The sequence below is a fragment of the Zootermopsis nevadensis genome, unplaced genomic scaffold, assembly GCF_977971745.1.
Source record: "Zootermopsis nevadensis isolate Lab colony 2312 unplaced genomic scaffold, Znev_1.0 Znev_ptg000006l, whole genome shotgun sequence".
NCBI classification, from domain to species: domain Eukaryota; kingdom Metazoa; phylum Arthropoda; class Insecta; order Blattodea; family Termopsidae; genus Zootermopsis; species Zootermopsis nevadensis.
This window is the reverse complement of record NW_028259138.1, coordinates 10,886,566-10,901,652: the sequence shown is the minus strand read 5'-3', so window position 1 is coordinate 10,901,652 and position 15,087 is coordinate 10,886,566. Positions and strand designations below refer to the sequence as shown.

At 41.3% G+C, this 15,087-nt stretch overlaps 1 protein-coding gene across 1 annotated transcript in view; it reads right to left on the bottom strand.

Annotated features, from left to right (window-relative positions):
- foxo (forkhead box, sub-group O) overlaps window positions 1-15,087 on the bottom strand; it is a 294,124-nt gene that overhangs the window by 26,011 nt on the left and 253,026 nt on the right. The window lies entirely within an intron of this gene.

Sequence of the window (15,087 nt, the reverse complement as noted above, 5' to 3'; positions counted from 1 at the left end):
AGAACTATTTTACAATAGCCGTCATTATATGAACTAATAACGCCACTTCCAGACTGTAACCACACAATTAAACAATAAAATATAAACTGAATTGTCGGGTCCTTCTCCATGTAAAATTCTTAAGATACGAACTACTTTTTGGACATTTACGTGGCACTAACTCTGATTCGTTTCACTGCTGTAAAACGTAAAGTTAAAGTTGTCCCTGTCCTCAATTAAGCACATAATAAAATCGTGTGGAGAGTAAGGATATAACTCCATTCAGTCTAAACTTTGGCACTAGATGGATGGGTGCGGTCAGATTCATGCCCCGGCCGCTTTACCCCCGGCATGCATTGCATAGTAGACTGGGTGGAACCCAGAGCCGGTATGTAAGCGGGGGTAAAGAGGAAAGTCACTACTCCCGCCGGGATTCGAAGCCCGGTCGTCAGCCCGTAGACTAATCACGTTTCTGACTAAGCTATTCTCGAGACATCGCATTCAGAAGACAAGACACTTGGCCATTCTGGAGAATTTTTCTGCCAGACTCCCAGACTAGAACTTTCTTTCTGACATTTGGTTGACTCCTTGGGCGGGGGCCTCGGAAGAGCACGCATGCCTCAAGTGGGATTTGAACCAACGATCCCAATGTTCAAGCGACCTCACACCGCGTAAAAAGGGACATTTTGGCTCTAAAACCGGTTTGTATTTGACAATCAAATTAAAATCTCCTGCCGTCTCTTGACACTTAAAGACAAGGTCTCACTTTATTAACAGAGATTCTAAGCCAGACACGGAAAGGAAAAACGGAAACCTATTTTTAAACAGAACTCAGCACTGAAATATTTAAATATCAAACATAATCATGTAAACTATACATGACGGTGTTAACATTTGAATGGTTGAAAGTCAATCGACTAGCACTAATAAATTAATCGGTTGAAAAGCGACATCCTAGGTCTACGTAATCACGCTCTGCGCCGTGGAGATACGGAAAATAACGTGTTCTGTTGTCAGACAGTTGCAACAGTGATGTAAGAGAAACGAAAGAGATTGATGACTGAAAGAAGAAGCAGGAACAAATGAGGCGAGAACTCCGTTTGTCATCTCTAGCATCTCCATGGCTTCCTCAAGGTCTGCAACCCGCCAGCCACCCACATGAAGTAAACCCCTCCCCCCAAACTTCAGCATCACTTTGCACTAAATCCAATTCTTTACAAATTCACGCTTAAGCTATGTCGTCGCTAATGTTCCTATGGACAACATAAAACCGATGGGCACATTGTTCCCGGCTATTTAAACTGAACAAGAGCAAAATGTTTACTGAACCTGAACAAAGGATATTTGCTAGTAGGATCACAAAGCTTCCTTAGAAAGGATTCAGACTTGTTTCATGAAACAGTAACTTAACACACGAGTAGATACCAGAGATCCGATTTCTGGCAGGACAATTGGGAATTGTTCTGTTCACTACTAGATCCAGAACGACGACCAAGGCCCAACTAACCTCACATTCATTAATGACACGTAGCCTACTTTAGGGCTACTTAGGACTTGTTTCGTTTAAGAACAGACCAGGAGTGTAATCCTACAAACAAAATATCGGGGCTGTCTGGCACGCGGTTCCAGGTGGGCGCGAATAGTGATAGTCTTCTTAATTACGTTCTTAACACAAGACTTATTAAAATCACAAATGAAGGATCAACAGTTCACGAAATACATATAAAGATGCTGGTACTCTCACCTTGAACAGAGATGGAGGAAATTAAAAACAAGTTATATTTTCAAATATACTGAATGAGGAGTCGTGGACAGCAGACAAGAGATTGATCCCCAGCCCTGATGACGGAGGCAGTATGACCTCTGAAACGTTGGTTAACATCAACCAGACTACACAGCGCAACAACCCAGAAGACGGAAATCTTCATCGCCCTGATGACAGAGGCAGTATGACCTCTGAAACGTTGGTTAACATCTACCAGACTACACAGCGCAACAACCCAGAAGACAGAAATCTTCATACTCTGATGACGGAGGCAGTATGACCTCTGAAACGTTGGTTAACATCGACCAGACTACACAGCGCAACAACCCAGAAGACAGAAATCTTCATACTCATCGCCCTGATGATGGAGGCAGTATGACCTCTGAAACGTTGGTTAACATCGACCAGACTACACAGCGCAACAACCCAGAAGACGGAAATCTTCAAGTTCTTTCCTGGACTTACGTCAATGTATACCGAGAGCGTGGCTAGCAAGGCGGTGCTTGAGGGGCTGTACAAAACACGTATCGGGAGACATTGGAAGACTCCCAGTGCAATCGGGGCTAAGATACATTTCGTTTTTTTCCCTTACGTAAGTTACAAGACTTCGTGGGTTTTTTTACCATCATTAAAGTAAAAAATAAAAAGACCGTGTCCATGAATCAGAAGGTCAGATCTCCAAAATTTTCGACGGATTTTAATGAAACTGAATATTTGAAAGTATTCACCAATAAAAAAGCTCTCGAGCAAATATAATTTTGATTCACCTCCTACTTAGCTCGCTTAAATAAAAACTTACCAATTTTCTTTTAAACGTCACATCGTACCTAACATTCGAACAGACCCTACGTAAGCGTACGTGATGAAACATTTACACGCAATTAAGAACTAAAACTTTCATTCGAAACTTTTTTCAATTTCCTATTTCCGAAACACACGGGAGAAACTTCTGACAACGCAATGATCCTGGCTATCTTTGTGCGATTATCTCTGCAATAATTGTATTTGCGAATATGAAGGCCAAATAAAGTATTAAAATCACAGAGAATGCATCTGAAAAATGTCCTGTTGCAATAAATATCGAACAGTTTGCATATCCAAGTACATACCACTGTAGACAGAAATGAAAACCAGCCCAAACTGTTACTGCTCTATCGGCCAGACTTCTAGACTACCACCTTCTTTAAAAGATACATCTTATGCTTGGAATAGCAGCTTAAGAAGTTGGGGAAAAGTAGCTATATTATATCCATGGATCTATTGGCAAGAGGACTCCTCCCCATATTCTGTGCCTGGTTGGTCATCCCCAATTTATCAATGTGGTGGTCGCCTTCTGTAAGTATGCAGCGCAACAGTGGCACATAGGCATATGTGCAAGTCGGTTTGGTTGATTCAGAGATCTAAATGAGGCGTGCTTGAGGTTTCATTACATCTTTTCAGGCTCATGGAGCAATATTTGCTGGTCCAAACTTTAGTGTGCAGGTACAGCTTGGAATTCAATAACACAGACGAATTCGTCTAAACCCGAAACAGTTCAAACAAAATTTGCTGCCTTATGGTGTATTTATTTATTTATTGTTCTGTCTGACGACAGGTCCATATGAACAGGATCCTTCCATACTTTTCTCGGACTGGGACCTGTTCATATACGCTCTTGGCAGATGATCCAGAAGTGGTTCGCTATTGCCTTCTTCTGTGTGTGAATGGAGTAATTGTTGGGATGCCACGGAGAAACCGTGGAAGCCCCCGGAGGAAAACTCCGTGTTGCCTAGACCACGGCCTTGGCCAACACAAGTTATAAATTCGGGCACCGCCGGGAATCGAACCCGAGACCCCAGGATTACAAGGCCAGCGTTCTAACCGCTAGACCACCGTGGCGGTGTCTTATGGTGTAACAGATGTTTTTTTTTTGTGGGCGTGTTTTGCAATAATTATGAAGGAACATTAAATCTTTCAACGCTTAATTCCTGGCGACATGCTGAAGCCCTATTCCTCAACAGTGTCTTCAAAAACGGAGATAATTTTCTTCCTAGCATTTCATTCTGTCACTGTATACGTATAACTAATATGAAAATTGAATCGGCCATCAGAAATAACAAATGAGTCCACAAAACGTATCATTTATTTTAAGCTTGCTTTATTTCCCCAGAAGAATAACTTGCAAGCATTTGAATTTTGATAGTCATAGTTCACACGGAAATGTTTTGCATCCAGAGTCAGAAATAAGCCAAATTTATTTCTGGACTCTAAAACATTCGACATTGTCCACTCTTCCAGTATGAAGTTCGCATGGGGTAGACGGTCGTGGTCCGCCCTACCGCGAGACGAAACCGATCTCTGAACGAAAATAAGAAACAGAAATAAGTCGTCTCTAATTTATCGCGGCCTCAGATGTTTATTCTCGACGGGGCCGACAATGGCCAAAGAACTGCTGTGAAATATGGCGGCGGCGCGCAAGGGCAGCGTGTGGACAACAGAGGTTAGGCAAGAAAACTGATCCTGAGGTTCTTAACGACGCTGTTTCAAATGCAGCGGTTACACAGCGTCGAATTTGATTGGAGGATGACCATGAACGGTGAGCAGGTAAGGGTCTGGAAGTAAGCTGCCATATGTTCCCACAAGAATATAAAGATGGCCGTGTTAGACGATGATGCACCGTGTAGTAGGGTAGATACAGGCCGACGTTTCGAAGCAACTTACTGTCTCCATCACCCTGCATTACTTTTTTTTTGTAAATAGTAATGATAAAGTTGTGTTCTCTTACACATAGACCTCCCTACGTCCGAATAACACCAATTTCTTGCGGTCCACACAATTAACAGTACTCCATTACTATCTAACATATACTGCTAATCCCTTGTAACTTACACTTATGGTTATATCTTGGTAGTATTTTACGTTATGTAACCTTATTTGTGTCCGATTACCCTATGTTGATATAGGCCTCATGTATAGTAGCGGATGTACTGAACCGATATGCATACAAAAGAAAGCAAGTCTTCAGATTTTTAATACCAAATCTTATGTACATCCGTTGAGTAGTTTCGAGTATATTCGGATGGGTACGACCTCGACATTATGCGTTTATATCATGCGTTCGGTACAAATAATGATGATTACGTAGCAAGATGGCGCCTGTTTCTGCAGAGGTGTGTAACATGGGCAATTCTTCCGGTCATCTCGCCCGGGAGACAAAACCGTCTCGGCGCGAACATAACTCGCGATCCGCTGGAGCCAAACGAGAACCTGACAAACTCGAGAATCTTTTAAAACGATCGCCAACCGAATAGCCCCACATAAAAACTCCATTTCCCGTGATAAGGTTGCCCTCACACCACACGCCGTTCAGAGACGCATGAAAGACATTCAGAACAACAACAGCCGATGTACAGGGCGACAGTCACGTCGAGCAAGAACACTTCTACGGTTCCAGTAGCAATACAAAAGTGGAGAGACGAGCTCCAGTCCTTAGAATGAGCTGTTCGGAAGCTAATGATATTATTACAATATACCGGAACAATTTTTTGTTTCACTGTGATTAAATATTAATTATATAAATAAAAGTATGCAACTTAACACATGTACATAATAAGCAAGCGATAATTCTTCGTACTGTAAAAAGTTTTTGAGAAAATAACCAAACCGGTTCCCCCCCCCCCCCCCAAGATCTTTAGTTAGCGAAATCAGGTGCCAAATTTCATTAACATCCGTTAAGAAGGTTCGAATATGATATATCCGTATCGGCAGACGAAAAGGTGGGCCATTCAACAAAAGATTGAATTTATTGAATAAACTTCGTGGAAACAAAGTACAGAAAAGGTGAAAAATGGAGTACACATAGGCCTGTTTTCCAAATATTTTTTTCCTTTACAATTCATTGTGCATTCATAACAGAAACAAAATTACTGTTGGAATAATTGTCTTTTATGTATTTTCTTAAATATTACTTTCGTCGAAAGATGTTTAAAATTACGCTTATAGATCACATTCAGATCTGCATTTAATGCAATACTCGACTTCTTGTAAGTTAAGCTGTTTTTAATAAAATGGACACACTTCACGGTTTCACGGTTATATTAAACAGTAAATTAAATATAAGTCGCTCAGGTAGCAAGAAATTTCCGGCCTTTTATAGAACTCAAAGGTTCATGACCGTGCGTACCGGACGGACAAGAACCAACATTGAATTCGTCCGACAACTTTTGGTGCAGACCTTAAAATACCAAATATCTCTTGACATCGGTCGATTAATTTAAGATATGAAACGCGCGGACGAACTAACAGATGAACAGATATGACATCACCATAACACTTTCACGTTTCAACTTTGTAAAAAGAACGCACAAAAATAATGTTATTGTATTTCTAACTGATTTGATTACGTGTTATTACAAATACCATAATATTCTTTATGCCATTTTTGCATATACATTTCTGCGTGCATTTGGCGGAACCACGGCGACTGTCACCATAGAAACAAAGACGGGAACAAAATAAAATAAAATATAGTACTAATAGGAACAAGGAAATGGGAAGTTCATGGAATAAACTCGATTTTGATAACGTGGGCTTGTCATTAAATTCGCTGCCGTTCTCGAAATCGTTTCTTATAAGAAGCATGTCGACTGTCCACTTCCAAAGAGGTGACAATACAAAACCAAAAAGCGAGCCCTGTTTTAAACTTAGCGGCGAAAACAGCCCTGAAAGCGAAAAAGTAACATAAAAATAATGCTTTCAAGCATTCTGATCCAGCTTCAAGTTCCGACCGATTTACCCTCGAGGCGAGTGGATGGCGTAGGGCTCATCTGGCCACAGAGATGACGAGAAAAATCCCAGCCACTTACAGAGAATTGAAACCTCGTCGTTCACCTAAACATATCCAGTCACTTTCACGGCCAAACTGGGGTCTCGGGTTCGATTCCCGGCGGTGCCCGAATTTATAACTTGTGTTGGGCAAGGCCGTGGTCTAGGCAACACGGAGTTTTCCTCCGGGGGCTTCCCCGGTTTCTCCGTGGCATCCCAACAATTACTCCATTCACACACAGAAGAAGGCAATGGCAAACCACTTCTGGATCATCTGCCAAGAACGTATATGAACAGGTCCCAGTCCGAGAAAAGGATGGAAGGATCCTGTTCATATGGACCTGTCGTCAGACAGAACACTAAATAATAATAAGATGAGGTGGTCTAGCGGTTAGAACGCTGGCCTTGTAATCCTGGGGTCCCGGGTTCGATTCCCGGCGGTGCCCGAATTTATAACTTGTGTTGGGCAAGGCCGTGGTCTAGGCAACACGGAGTTTTCCTCCGGGGGCTTCCCCGGTTTCTCCGTGGCATCCCAACAATTACTCCATTCACACACAGAAGAAGGCAATGGCAAACCACTTCTGGATCATCTGCCAAGTACGTATATGAACAGGTCCCAGTCCGAGAAAAGGATGGAAGGATCCTGTTCATATGGACCTGTCGTCAGACAGAACACTAAATAAATAAATATAAATAATAACACTTTAATTCTGTGTTGTGTCAATTCATGCAAGCATCGCATATCCCATGGCAAAATTTGCATCCTAACATTGCCTGATAATGCAGACACCGCCTTCCACGAGGTATCTTTTACAAATCACTCCGCTCAATTTCTTGCCTTCCTCATTCGAGCTACGCGTCCAGAACGCTTGATTCCACTCCTAGGTGACCCGTACTTTTTAGAAAGGTTTGCACTTTAGAGTGGATAAAAATATGAATATGAACTGAACATCTTGCACTTACGAAAATTCTCCCTTTAATTTTATTAAAATGGCTATCCTGTGGGACAACGCCTGTCAGAAGTCAAGACAGTGACATATATATGTTGAAATATCGCCTATTACTGAGATATCTAATGTTCCGAAGGATACTTTATGAAATGTAGAAAATTTAAAGCGAGGTACGAGCCACGCCTTCGTGTAACGGACACATGGACTCGACCAGAATTCGACGTTATTTTTGTAGCATTTACACAGCCCCAAGCTATAATAAAAACTGCACAATGCAGCCATTTTTATTCTATTGATGCTTGAGGGATTATTTTTACCCCTGATGACGTCACACAAGTACAAGGCAACCGACCATGAGAGGGAAGCAGCGATTACGCAAATGTAAGACATTAACCGAAGACCGATAAGAAGATAATACGGGGATAATGACGTGGGCTGTGATAATGAGAAATGAAATGAAAAGGTGCGAGATGGTATTTCAGGTTCTAAATCGACAGTGTTACTAATTTGGGTCACATAAAACCTCCTAATGGTCAATGGATGGTTAAAATCAGTCTTAGAAAAACAAGTTTGAGGATGGGGAGATGAAACTGACTTAAAATTGTGTCGAGTGGCGAGCGTTTGTATTAACGGCGTAAAAGCCTTCCGGTTCTGTCACGAAAGAATTAGCTGGATACTTACTCGGGTCTTGGATCTCAGAAAAAATAGTTTGTGAGAATTTGAACTGAAGAAACAGGGCTCAAGATCGTGTTTGGTGGCGGACATTAGTATTAGCGGTTTCATACAGTGCGTTTTACTACCGGAAACAGTGCGAAAAGCACGCAACTTACGACGAACAACAGAAGAATATTGACAGCCACTGCAAGCACGTGGGAAATCCCCCCCCACCATCATTAACTTCTTGCGCGTTAGTTTGCTAAACATAAACAGCGTCTTTATGCAGCCACATGTCACATATTTACCTAACAATTCATCAATCAAACAGGACCGAAAAAGGAACCCGGAAAACTTAGCTGTTTTCTTACGCGTTCAATTAAAACTTCTTCTCCCCCCTCCCCCCTCCGCTAATTTCGGGTTATCAATCCAGAGTGGGGCAGCAGGATGTATTGACAAGGCCGATCACTCTGCAGCGGGCGAGAGCGACCAACCGTGAAAGTGTTTACAGCGCCACCATGTAAAGAGTATTCAAAAGACTTGTTCCAAGTAATTAATTTAGAAGAACGGAAAAAAACGCAAAGCTCAGACTCTGTTCCTTCCTTCTTTCTTTCTTTCTTTCTTTGCATCCTTCCTTCATATTAAAAGGGAACTTGATGCGAATTTGTTGGAACAGGGTATTGAAGTGAATGCCACAAGCAACTTACAACGAAGACAGAAACAGAAAACACTCAATTTTATAAGGTTATTTCATTTGTGTGTCAAAATATCGATACAGCTTCCAGTATCAAGCCCTCGACCGGAACGATCATTAAGGATGCGTAGGAAAAGATTGGAAGATGATATTAAAACAAATTTTTTCAGAAACGAGTCGACTGAACTCGTTTAGGGCAGGAGATAAAGACGGTCTCTGGAGTGAAAATGACTAAACATCGGGTCCCATGACAAGGATTTGCTTTGACAGTTGACCAACAAAGTATAACACGTCATTAACCGTGTCATAATTCTATGAAGCGATAGACGCTTCTATATTAGAGATACGGCAGTGTCTTTTGCGTTCTTCCTGTCCTAAAACTCTTTCTCTGAAGTTCAAAATGAAAGAAATTATCACAAAGAACTCGCGAACTTTCGTCGATCGCCTCTAAGTTCGTAAACCAAGTCCCAGGGCGGGGAAGGCCTTGGAAAATATGACGCTTTCCACTGTACGAGGAATGCCCTCAGCTGAATCGTATACCAGGTCCCCCCCCCCCTTTCCCACCACACGTTGAGGTCGCTGGTTCTCGCAAATAACCGCTGAAAAATTCACATATTGGCTTCAGCATGTGTCTGACTGCCCGCGTGTAATAATAGAGGACCGCGGAATGCATTCGCATTATTAACAATAGGGGAACTTCACTAACATTTATTGACATATTCCAGTTTCGGTTAAATTCGGGCGAAAAAACGAGATCTTTACATGCATTTTCTGAGCGCGGATATCAAACCACGTGCGGAGACTCCATCATGGCGTAATCACATAGCCAGACAAACGCCAAACACACTAGTCTAATGACTTGGTCCACTCGCAAAGGCCACGGGTCAAAGATTTTCAAAAACGGGAGAATTGTTACGCTACGCACATATTTCCTAACTTGTTATTTTCAAGATATTGTAAATGCGTCATATTGTGATTATATATTATTAAAATATTTATTAAAAACTTTTGCCGTCAATCACAAATATAATATTGTTAAAAGATTAATAAATATTTTAATTGTTATTTTCACTCAACAACCCTGACAGTGCAACAAAATAATTATTTTTAATGATTTTTTGTTTGAAACGTGTGTGTGTGTGTGTGGGGGGGGGGGGGGGTGCCACTTACAAATGATTCAAAAACCAATATTTTGATCTTGAAGAGATGAAGCCGGCAGTGTGGCACGAGTCATCGTAAGTTACAACGAGGAACTGGGAATTCATACAGGTTAGGTTAGTGACATCCAAGATGAAGCGATGTACTGGGCATGATTTTAGGGTGGGCAAACAAGGAATACATACGAAATCTTGATGGTGAAATCTCTTCTAAAACGTCCACTTGTAAGAGCAAGGAGATGAAAAGATAACATTAAGATAAACCTCAACTTGGGTTCTGACGATCTACGACGGATGAAACTCGATCAGGGGTGTCTATGGCGGGCTTTGGTACTGGAGATATAATTTGGGGCCCTGCCACCACATTATTGATTACCTGGACAACACCAGAAGACAACAGACTACAAGTTTCCCTACATGCAGTCTGATCCATTTCCTCTTAGACCCAAATATTTTCCATAACACCTTTTCTTTTTGCAGATGTGTAATGTATGAGCTTCCGTCTCGGTAAGAGACGAATGCAAACTGAAGACGTGTTTGACAAAGGAATGCTCAGGGGAATAGAACGCTGGCCTTGTAATCCTGCGGTCTCGGGTTCGATTCCCGGCGGTGCCCGAATTTATAACTTGTGTTGGGCAAGGCCGTGGTCTAGGCAACACTGAGTTTTCCTCCGGGGGCTTCCCCGGTTTCTCCGTGGCATCCCAACAATTACTCCATTCACACACAGAAGAAGGCAATGGCAAACCACTTCTGGATCATCTGCCAAGAACGTATATGAACAGGTCCCAGTCCGAGAAAAGGATGGAAGGATCCTGTTCATATGGACCTGTCGTCAGACAGAACACTAAATAAAAAAATAAAATAATAATATACATAAAGCAACAGGAAAATGGAGAAAATTTATTAAGAGAAAGTTCACTATTCGTACACATACACAGACATAATTAGTGTTTTCAAATCAAGGTAAAAGACACGGAAAGAGAACGCAGCTATAATAAATGCAAATGGAAAACCTCAAGGAAAGAGACCACATGGAAGACCTGGGCGTAGATGGAAGAAAAAAATATTAAATTTGGAACTTTCCTCTCACCGCAATAGTACAGCCACGTTTTGTGTTGTTTTGACGACAAAGTGTCAATGTACGAAAGTCTGTAATGACATGATGTGTATACAAAGTTTCGTAAAAATGATCCGGTTAGTGTGTACAGGCCTGATATTAAAGTGTGTGGTTGATCAGAGGACACAAACTCTAAAAGAGAGGGACATGGTCCTTCCGAACTCAAAAATTGCATCATTCGGTTGATCAGCGATGTTTAAGAAATTCAATCGTTCCTTATTTCGTGAATAAGATGAAACTCTTAAATACTCTGTCGCCTTAATGTTGAGTTTCTGAATCTTGAGAGAAATGGTACACACAGCTGCCACTGTGATACAAAGAAACGTTCGCGACAAAGGTGTGTTTCTTTTCGGGAATATTCGACGGCGCGTAAAAAATATCTTTAGTATAGAGAGCGCATTTGCTGAAGGCATGCTTCTTCGCGCAAAGATTTGGCGAGGTTTATAATTAATGGCTAGCTTGTAGGTGGCAAGTGCATGGCCATCAATCATCACAGCGCCATCTTGAGTAGGGCAAAGTTAGGAAGAAAGAGGAGAGGGCAAAGGCATTTTCATGAAACATTCATTAGGCCCTTATAACAGGGAAATGCACGTGTACAGTACAACGACGTCCTATGTAACACGCGTCGCGGCGCAGAGGCCGGAACGTACTATTCGTCTGGATACCACAGACTGGTATGCGCCTGATGCCTTCTTAAAACTGGCCACGACCACTTAATTCCATGTCCATAGCGATTTTGAAGATCGGAGTTATGTAAGCCGTTCCATTTCTCTGTTGGGTTCAAATAGGCTACCCCCCTTCTTTCTTTTGACATTACCCCCCACCCCCCGTTTCGAGATTTGAAACGGCTTCCCACGAGAGTGAAAGAGACTGGGTAACTTTTGCTATCTGTTCGGACCTAACTTTGCGAAGTCTTAAAACATCTAAGAAACCACATTAAACTAGATTCTGCTATGATGAAGTTGCGTCATTTTGTGATAAATATATATTTGTTTAAATTTGTCAGTCTAATCACAAAAGTTCCTATTAAACATTAAAATATTACTATAATTAACATTTAAATATTTAAAATATATTAAATGATGATCTCTATCGAAATGTTCGATTTACATTAGATCAACACTTTTTACACGACATGTTTCAGTTCTATAAGAACCATCTTCAGGTGTATAAAATAATATAAACTTAAATATAATTTCTTAAATGCAACTTTTAGTCAGATGTTTTTCAGATTTCAAATGATGTTTTCTTCTAGATTTATTGTATTTTTAATATCGTATTCGAAGTTGTTCAGTATGTACGTCGTGCTTAACATGATTTGTGTGGGTGGACGTTTGTTGTTGTTTTAGTATCCTGTAAAGTAAATAATATAAATACAGAAATTAAGTTGTGGAGGAGTTACGTCCATCTGGAAGTATTGCCGTGTTTGAATTCTGCGAAATGTCTAAGTACAAGGTTAATAGAGGGGCTGTTACGCGAACGTCTACTAGAGCATTAGTGGTTATATTCACACTCAGAGGTCGACACGCTCTGTGACTGGTAAGAGAAGCTTTGTTCACACTTTCACACCCATACAAAGAACATGTAAAATTATAGTTTTCTATATTTTAATCTTTACAAGAAATAAAAGATTCTGATCTCCATGGTAGCAAGTATTCTTCGAAGATGATTGTTTTCTGGGTTGTTGCGCCCTGAAGATGGAGTCAGCAATGTCTGGACTCACCGCCATGAAAACCTCAAATCCTACAAAGTATTCCTCGAATTCAGCATGTTCTTAATTTCCTCACGAATGTAATTCTGATCTGTTAACATCGTTCTCAAAACAATTTAAATTTAGCAATCTTCAAAGGATTTATTAGCAACATTTACGTAATGATTCTGTAAAACAGGGAATCTTACAGATTACAGGACAACCAAAGATAACATTAGCTCTTCATTTTCTTACTGGTGCTGGAGGCAGTCTGTTGCAAAAATTGATTAAACTCTCTATCAAAGTGGGCAGTGGTACTCCTTGGATGGGAGATCAGACCATCGGAAGATCTCTACTGAAAACGTAAGGATGCGAACACGACGTCCAAATACATCAAACGGTATTGAAATCCGCGATTCTACTGTTCAAAGATTGTATTACGTTCGCGTTTGACATTTCATGGCGACAGACTGACTATTTTAACAACTATTTCTCAACTACACCGTCAAATAGTACGATTTCTGTGAATTATAAAACAGAGATGATGCGGATGTGACCTATTTAAGGCTCTATTATAATATCTGGACGTATAAATTCAGGAAAACCACGAAAATCCTATTAATACGGGTCCCCGGGTCGATGTTCTGACGCTGGACTTCCGATTACGTAGCACAAATCTCGGCAAATGGAACCTTTACTGTGCAGATCTACAGAAAAATAAGCCACTAAACAGAAAGGATGTGAACTACAGATCGTCCACACTTAGCACTGTGATGCACGATAAGACGTGCGCCTCTCCTTAAGTTAACACTGCTATGACAATATAATATATGCAAATCCTTGAACGACAATTAAGAAGGCGGTGGTGGTTGTTAAAACTGATTTTACGCTTCAGTAAATTTCATGTTCAGATTTAGCAATTCTGTCCCACACGTTGCCTGCATCCCTCGGCTGTTTTTAATCGTGTTGACAAGTAGAAGGTTGAGGGAGGGGTTAGAAATATTTAATGGTTCCTGGGGTAGAAAAGAGGGGATGTAACGTCTTATTTTCTAGACCTCGCTCATCTCTTGGGAGTTTCCTTCTGTCTTTGTTACGATCATCAGGCAGATTAATTCATTTGTGTAAGGTTGGCAATGTTCGTGTCAAGAAAGAGTCGAGGGCTAATAACATAAGATGACGAAAGACGAACACGGCATTTCCATTCGATGCAGAAAACACGAAGCCTACTTTGATTACACAAAAAGGCAGACTGAATTACAAATCAGCAGTAACCACGAATATTTCAATATCAGCTCGTGTCACCAGAAGAGCTAGGACATGTCTAACATGAAATCCGGCTAAAATTTGCGATATCTGAGCACGTTCCTCGTTATAATTCGACCCCCGTTATCAAGTTACATTTCGAGATGAGGGTACTATTTAATTGCCGGTATTTATCTTTCAATTACTGTAGCAAATTTCATGAAAATCCGTCAAGTGCCCCCCCCAAAAAAATTTATGTTTTTAAAGTGTCATCAATTTCAATTCAGAACGGCAGAAGAAATCAACGAACATACATCAGAAGTACAACTGGTAGGTCGTTAATCAATGCTACATCAACCACTCAGTTTATGTTAATCAGTAACACCGATAATTAGTTAATAATTACAAGATTTTCTCCACAAATACACGTGAACCTGGATCACATTTTTTTAAAGTCATAAAGTTAACTCGAGATGGGCTGGGCATGTAGCGCGCATGGATGGGACAAGAGTGTGCACCGGGTATTGGTTGGGAAGCCTGAGGGGAAGACACCGCTCGGGAGACCTAGACGTAGATGGGAGGATAATCTCAGGCGGGATCTATGGCAGATAGAGTTGAAGGAGACTGGATTTTGTTGGTCCGGTGGAGGGCTTTGGTTAATTCGGTGATGAACCTTCGGGTTTCATAAGCCATCTGGTTGGTTGGGTCCACTATTTGGGAAGCCTGAGGGGAAGAGACCTCTGGAGAGACCTAGACGTAGATGGGAGGATAATCTCAGGCGGGATCTATGGGAGATAGGAGTTGAAGGAGACTGGATTTTGTTGGCCCAGGACAGGGTCCGGTGGAGGGCTTTGGTTAATTCGGTGATGAACCTTCGGGTTCCGTAAGCCATCTAGTTAGTTAGTTAAAGTTAACTCGTCTAAGTGGATGACGTTAGAGAAACAAAAATTACATAATAAGGAACTTGACAGACGTATTCATGGCTACACCACAACGTCTGTGGTCAACGCAGCAACAGAAGTGGCCAATCCGACAG